This window comes from Chiloscyllium plagiosum, unplaced genomic scaffold (genome assembly GCF_037043375.1).
Source record: "Chiloscyllium plagiosum isolate Xiang-an unplaced genomic scaffold, Cpla_swu_hap1 HiC_scaffold_11, whole genome shotgun sequence".
NCBI lineage: Eukaryota > Metazoa > Chordata > Chondrichthyes > Orectolobiformes > Hemiscylliidae > Chiloscyllium > Chiloscyllium plagiosum.
The window spans coordinates 80,479,136-80,486,847 of NW_028270149.1; the positions used below are offsets into that span (position 1 = coordinate 80,479,136).

Below are 7,712 nucleotides of genomic sequence, written 5' to 3' on the forward strand. Positions count from 1 at the left end.
GCCCATGCAAAGAGATTAGACTGATTCAGACAGAGTGAAACAATGACCCTGATTATACCACTAGAAATTGAACAAAAAACTGGAAATAAAATGTTGACATCACTGAAAGTGACTGAGAAGCTATTGGATTATTGACAATAGAATTCCAGGAACAGCAATTACTGTTTTATGTGCAGTTGCATTGTTTTGGAACTTTGGGGAAAAAAAAGTCAAAGCAACAACAGATTTAAAAGGGAGAAGAACAGACAAAGGAAGCACATGGTGAGGTCAGTGCAGGAGAGAGAGAGAGAGAGAAAGAAACTGACAGAGCAGTGAACCTGCACAGTTACTGCCTTTGCTGTTTGAATTCATGTATCGCTGGACATTGGAGTGTGTCTGGGAATATTAGCAAACAGTGAAATTCACAACTGATCTTGGAGGAACTGTTTGGGCAAAGTTCACAGCACAGAAGCAGATAAGTGTATTGTTTTTAAGTGTGACCTACAGAAGGTCTGCATTAGTAGGTAGAGTGGGTTCTTTCTTGATCATATGTTTTTTGAGATATGTCTCTCGATTAACCTTAAAATATAAGCCATAACTATTAATTTAACCTATGACAGCGTTTTGTAGAGGAATAAGACAGTGTTATTTTCTGGGTCTGTAGATTGTGAAGGAGCAAAAATGGCCTTTGGTAGAGTGATATGCGCTTCTTGTCAGATGTGGGAGTTTAAAGAGAGTTTAAGGGTTACTACGGATTATATCTGCAATAAATGCTGTTTGTAGCAAATTTTATCAGATTGAATGGATCGGTTGGAGAGACAGAAGCAATGAGGACCTTGCAACAGCAACAGTATGTAATGGATGGCAGTTATAGGAAGCGGAGAAAGTCTCTGATACAGTCACACAGATGGGTTAACTCCATGACAGGCAAGCGAGATAGGCAGCTAGTGCAGGAGCTTTCTGTGGCTATACCCATTTAAAACAAGTATGCTGTTTTGGAAAATGTAGGGGGTGATGGATTCTCAGGGGAGCGTAGCACGAACAGCCAAGTTTCTGGTATTGAGACTGGCTCTAATGCAATGAGGGCTACATCGGCTTCCGAGAGATCAATTGTTTTAGGGGACTCTCTCATCTGAGGTACAGACAGACATTTCTGTGGCCTGCAGCAAAAAATCAGAGTGGTGTGTTGCTTCCCTGGTGCCAGGACCAAGGATGTTTCAGAAAGAGTGCAGAATGTTCTCAAGGGGGAGAGGGGCCAGCAAGAGGTCATTGTCCACATTGGAACCAATGACATAGGAAGGGGAGAGGTTTAGATTCTGAAGGAAGATTACAGAGAGTTAGGCAGGAATTTAAAAAGGAGATCCTCGAGAGTAGTAATATCTGGATTACTCCTGGTGCTACAAACTAGTGATGGCAGGAATAGGAGGATAGAGCAGATGAATGCATGGTTGAGGAGCTGGTGTACGGACGAAGGATTCACATTTTTGGACGATTGGAATCTCTTTTGGGGTAGAAGTGACGTGTACAAGAAGGATGGATTGCACCTAAATTGGAAGGGAACTAATATACTGGCCGGGAGATTTCCTAGAGCTGTTCGGGAGGAGTTAAACTGGTAAGTTTGAGGTGGGGTGGGGTGGGATTGGGGTTGGAATCCAGGGAGATAGTGAGGAAAGAGATCAATCTGAGACTGGTACAGTTGAGAACAGAAGTAAGTCAAACAGTCAGGGTAGGCAGGGACAAGATAGGATTAATAAATTAAACGGCATTTATTTCAATGCAAGGGGCCTAACAAGGAAGGAGATGAACTCAGGGCATGGTTAGGAACGTGGGACTGGGATATCATAGCAATTACAGAAACCTGGCTCAGGGATGGGCAGGACTGGCAGCTTAATGTTCTAGGATACAAATGCTACAGGAAGGATAGAAAGAGAGGCAATAGAGGAGGGGTGTGGTGTTTTTGATCAGAGATAGCATTACAGCTATGCTGAGGGAGGATATTCCTGGAAATACATCCAAGGAAATTATTTGGGTGGAACTGAGAAATAAGAAAGGGAACTGAGAAATAAGAAAGAAACCTTATTGGCATTGTATTATAGACCCCCTAATAGACAGATGGAAATTAAGAAACAAACTTGTAAGGAGATCTCAGCTATCTGTAAAAATAATAAGGTGGTTATGGTAGGGGATTTTAACTTTCCAAACATAGACTGGGACTGCCATAGTGTTAAGGGTTTAGATGGAGAGGAATTTGTTAAGTGTGGACAAGAACATTTTCTGATTCAGTATGTGGGTGTACCTACTAGAGAAGGTGCAAAACTTGACCTACTCTTGGGAAATAAGGCAGGGCAGGTGATTGAGGTGTCAGTGGGGGAGCACTTTGGGGCCAGCGACCATAATTCCAATAGATTTAAAATAGTGATGGAAAAGGATAGACCAGATCTCAAAGTTGAAGTTCTAAATTGGAGAAAGGCCAATTTTGACTGCATAAGGCAAGAACTTTCAAAAGCTGATTGGGGGCAGATGTTCACCGGTAAAGGGATGATTGGAAAATGGGAAGCCTTCAGAAATGAGATAATGAGATTCCAGAGAAAGTATATTCCTGTTAGGGTGAAAGGAAAGCCTGGTAGGTATAGGGAATGCTGGATGACTGTAGAAATTGAGGGTTTGGTTAAGAAAAAGAAGGAAGCATATGTCAGGTATAGACAGGATAAATCGAGTGAATCCTTAGAGTCTAAAGGCAGAGAACATAGAACAATACAGCACAGAACAGGCCCTTCGGCCCACGATGTTGTACCGAACATTTGTCCTAGCTTAAGCACCTATCCATGTACCTATCCAATTGCCGCTTAAAGGTCACCAATGATTCTGACTCTGCCACTCCCACAGGCAGCGCATTCCATGCCTCCACCACTCTCTGGGTAAAGAACCTACCCCGACATCCCCCCATACCTTCCACCCTTCACCTTAAATTTATGTCCGCTTGTAACACTCTGCTGTACCCGGGGAAAAAGTCTCTGACTGTCACAGGCAATAGGAGTATACTTAAGAGGGAAATCAGGAGGGCAAAAAGTGGGCATGAAATAGCTTTGGTAAATAGAATTAAGGAGAATCCAAAGGGTTTTTAGAAATACATTAAGGACAAGAGGATAACTAGGGAGGGAATAGGGCCCCTCAAAGATCAGCAAGGCGGCCTTTGTGAGGAGCCACATGAGATGGGCTGATACTAAATGAGTATATTGCATCAGTATTTACTGTGGTAAAGGATATGGAAGATATCGGAAGTAGCGAAATAGATGATGGCACATTTCAAAATATCCAGATTACAGAGAAGGAAGTGCTGGATGTCTTGACATGCATAAAGGTGGATAGATTCCCAGGACCTGATCAGATATACCCTAGAACTCTGTGGGAAGCTAGAGAAGTGATTGCTGGGCTTCTTGCTGAGATATTTGTGTCATTGATAGTCACAGGTGAGGGGCCGGAAGACTGGAGGTTGGCTAACATGGTGCCACTCTTTAAGAAGGGTAGTAAGGAGAAGCCAGGGAGCTATACACCAGTGACCCTGACGTCGGTGATGGGCAAGTTGTTGGAGGGAATCCTGAGGGACAGGATGTACATGTATTTGGAAAGGCAAGGACTGATTAGGGATAGTCAACATGGCTTTGTCCGTGGGAAATCATGTCTCACAAACTTGATTGAGTTTTTTTGAAAATGTAACAAAGAGGATTGATGAGGGCAGAGCGGTAGATGTGATCTATATGGACTTCAGTAAGGCGTTTGACAAGGTTCTCCATGGGAGACTGATTCGCAAGGTTGGTTCTCACGGAATAAAGGGAGAACTAACCATTTGGATACAGAACTGGCTCAAAGGTAGAAGACAGAGGGTAGTGGTGGAGGGTTGTTTTTCAGACTGGAGGCCTGTGACCAGTGGAGGGCCACAAGGATCGGTGCTGGATCCTTTACTTTTTGTTTTTTACATAAATGATTTGGATGCGAGCATAAGAGGTACAGTTAGTAAGTTTGCAGATGACACCAAAATTGGAGGTGAAGTGGACAGCGAAGAGGATTACCTCAGATTACAACAGGATCTTGAGCAGATGGGCCGAGAAGTGGCAGATGGAGTTTAATTCAGATAAATGCGAGGTGCTGCATTTTGGGAAAGCAAATCTTAGCAGGACTTATACACTGAATGGTAAAGTCCTAGGGAGTGTTGCTGAACAAAGGGATCTTGGAGTCGAGGTTCATAGCTCCTTGAGATTGGAGTCACAGGTGGATGGGATAGTGAAGAAGGTGTTTGGTCTGCTTTCTTTTATTTGTCAGACTGTTGAGTGCAGGCATTTGGGGGGGGGGAGGGGGGGTGGTTCATGTTACGGCTGTACAGGACATTGGTTAGGCCACTGATGGAATATTGCGTGCATTTCTGGTCTCCTTCCTATTGGAAAGATGTTGTGAAAGTTGAAAGGACTCATAAAAGATTTACAAGGATGTTGCCAAGGTTGGAGGATTTGAGCTATGCGGAGAGGCTGAACAGGCTGGGGCTGTTTTCCCTGGAGCGTCGGAGTCTGAGGGGCAACCTTATAGAGGTTTACAAAATTATGAGGGCATGGATAGGATAAATAGATAAAGTCTTTTCCCTGTGGTTGGGGAGTCCAGAACTAGAGGGCGTAGATTTAGGGTGAGAGGGAAAAGATATAAAAGGAACCGAAGGGGCAACGTTTTGATGCAGAGGGTGGTACGTGTATGGAATGAGCTGCCAGAGGAAGTGGTGGAGGCTGGTACAATTGCAACATTTAAACGTCTTTTGGATGGGTATATGAGTAGGTAGGGTTTGGAGGGATATGGGCCGGGTGCTGGCAGGTGCGACTAGATTGGGTTGGGATATCTGTTCGGCATGGATGGGTTGGACTGAAGGATCTGTTTCCATGCTGTACATCTCTATGACTCTAATACCTCAAATACCTCACTGGCAGACTGGTCTATGGTAAACTATTTTATCTTATTGAATGTGGTTATCCATTAATTGACATCTAAAGAGGCCTAATGACCTCCACAATTAAGATTAGCAGTTAATGCCTGCCCTCCTAATAATCTGAACATCCTAAGAATAGTAAGTAAATTATGCCTTACAAACATATTCCATATTTTTCAGATCCACTCTGCAATTTCTCTCTGGACAATGGATATTTTGAAATTGTTAATATAACATGGCTGCAGACAAACAATGAATCTTGTCCAAATGGATCAGGAATCTCCATTCCTCACCAGGGTCCAAGTGAGCAATACTGGGAGTAAGTTCATTGTTGCAGAGAGCTACACCTATGACCTGCATAACTGGGCCAGCAACACCTTCTGGGATGGTTAGTTGGTAAATGAGAGAGAAGTTGTTTGATTGCAGTAGAGATTTACATTATTCTCCTCTTGTATACTAACAAGGGCTCCTGCTTTAGTTTGTATTTCCCTGGTTTCTAACACTGCAGCTTTCCTTTCACATGATTTTAGACCTTATCAAACAAATATTTATTTTCTTTTATATTCGGGTTTCAAGACTGATCTCCCTTTCTCTGTATTATCAATTGAATACAGTATTGTGTTTAACCCATAATCCTGGTCAGTGAATTAGGGAAATTGGGAGTAATACAATGTTTAATGGTATGAAGGAGCTGAATTCACTGGTAGACACAGTGACTAACCCAGGTAGTTTTAACAGTGCAATGTCGGGCTGTCAATGAAGCACCGTCAGGAACTCCTTCAAACCAAATCAGCCCACAAGGGAATCCCATCAGCATTGATTGTTTAACAAAGCTGTATATTTTCATAAAAGTGTGTAGAATGAGAGAGAATATTTAAAACAACACCAAATTTAGTCTTTTTGTTTAATACCACTGAACACTAGAATATAGTTTTAGAAGGATGTTGACATCAACCAATTAATTTATATCGAGTCTTTGCCCTCAACATCAGCAACAAAACTGAAGTATGTTACAAGGTTAGAAAGAATAATGCTCGGAAAGTGACCTTTTATACTGAGGCTAGACTTCCATGTTCTAGATTCTCCAGTCAAACAAAATAAAGGGCGGGATATTCTGTTCTCATAGCTGGTGAAAAGATTGGTAGATGGGTGAACTTGATCGGGTGAGAGGCAAAAAACCACATTCTCGCTGTTTACCTAACCTTCAACAAAGAATTTCTCCACATCCAGGTGCTGCTTTAGCTATCTCACCAGCAAGTTATGATTATGATGGATCACGAGTAAGTCTCAGCACTTGCCTTAGATTACACAGTGTATTTTATGACATAACAGTAACTATGTACAAGTTACACTAACCCTTAATGCATTTTAATTTATTATCCGGCAGAGGTAGCAAAGACATGTGTGTCTCCATCAGGAGACCAGTTCAGACTCCAATTGATTCCCAATCCAGAGTTGTGGGACATCAGCAGTCTGAGTAGAGATTTGTCTAGCTCAAACATTAACTCTTTCAGAGCATTACTTTATACAATAGACACGTATGAGGATCCACAGACTGATGTGGACTAATGTGTGTCCTTCCACAGGGGTCATTCTAAAGCAGACCACAGTATTATAGACGAGACCAGACCCTGCTAAGCTTTAGTAGGAGATAGGCTCGACCTTATCTTTAATATTTATTTCCAGGCTAGTATAAGGTGCCGTGTTCCAAATTTGATTTGATTGTTCGCCCACTAGGCTTTAATCAAAACCAACATTATCCTTATGATGCAATTAAAATACAAAAAGAATTGGCATAACTTTAACTCTTTTGAAATACTTAAAAGATAATGTTTTACTTAAGTACGAATTATCAACTGTTCCAATATAGGAAGCATCCCATATCTGCCTCGTTTTAATTCTAAAAGGAAGCCTCTCACCTAAGACTCTAACGGCAGAGAAGGCAAGCTGTTAGCTCAGCAGCAGAAGAAACCATCTCACAAACTAAAAGAAAAACTAAAACTTTCCTGGGTCTGTGTGAACCCTGACTCCACTGCTCATGCTTCTTTTGTCTCATGAAAAAACAACACCTGAGGGATATTGCCAAACTATTTATCAACTGCCTGCCTGCTGCAGACAAACTGTCCACAGTTCTCTGCAAGAGAAACAACAGAGAATACATCTCTCCTAAAGGCACAAAACCATCACAATAGGGCTACTGAGGAAGATGCCTCAACTGATCAAGTACAATGCTGTAGACTATAAACTGAGTATCCGGCATCATAGTTGTTTGCATGTTCTCCACAACCTGACTCTACCAAAGGGTAATGTCTCAGAAGTGAAGAGATGAAAGAATGTGAGTTTTATTTGAGGAGGTAGCTGGAAGGGAGGATGCTGTGATGGCCCAGGAGGACCAGGACAGACATGAGGAATACATGGCTATAGTCTGATGAAGTAGGGAGTAGTATGAATACCTCAATGCCGTATGGTCCTCAGGGAATTGAGCTACACTGACACATTTCTTTGACCTTTCTGTTTGTTATTGGCAAACCTGCCAATTTAAAAACATTGCTCTCTGCTTTCTGTCTGTGTTAATCAATTCTCCACATTTACATTCCAATATCTTGCTGCCTTCAATGATCAATATAAAAGAACTGCCAACAACTTCTAATCATGTGTACTCTTTCAAACTATACCATTAAATCTGTATTGCCTCTACTCATCACTTCTGCCAAAAAGCATCACCTCACATGTCTTTGGATGAAATCCGGTTTGCCATCCACCT

The 7,712-nt window shown here is 42.1% G+C and overlaps 1 pseudogene across 1 annotated transcript in view; it reads right to left on the reverse strand.

Annotated features, from left to right (window-relative positions):
- Window positions 1-7,712, reverse strand: part of LOC148148841 (sodium- and chloride-dependent neutral and basic amino acid transporter B(0+)-like) — a 430,083-nt pseudogene that overhangs the window by 336,663 nt on the left and 85,708 nt on the right. The window lies entirely within an intron of this gene.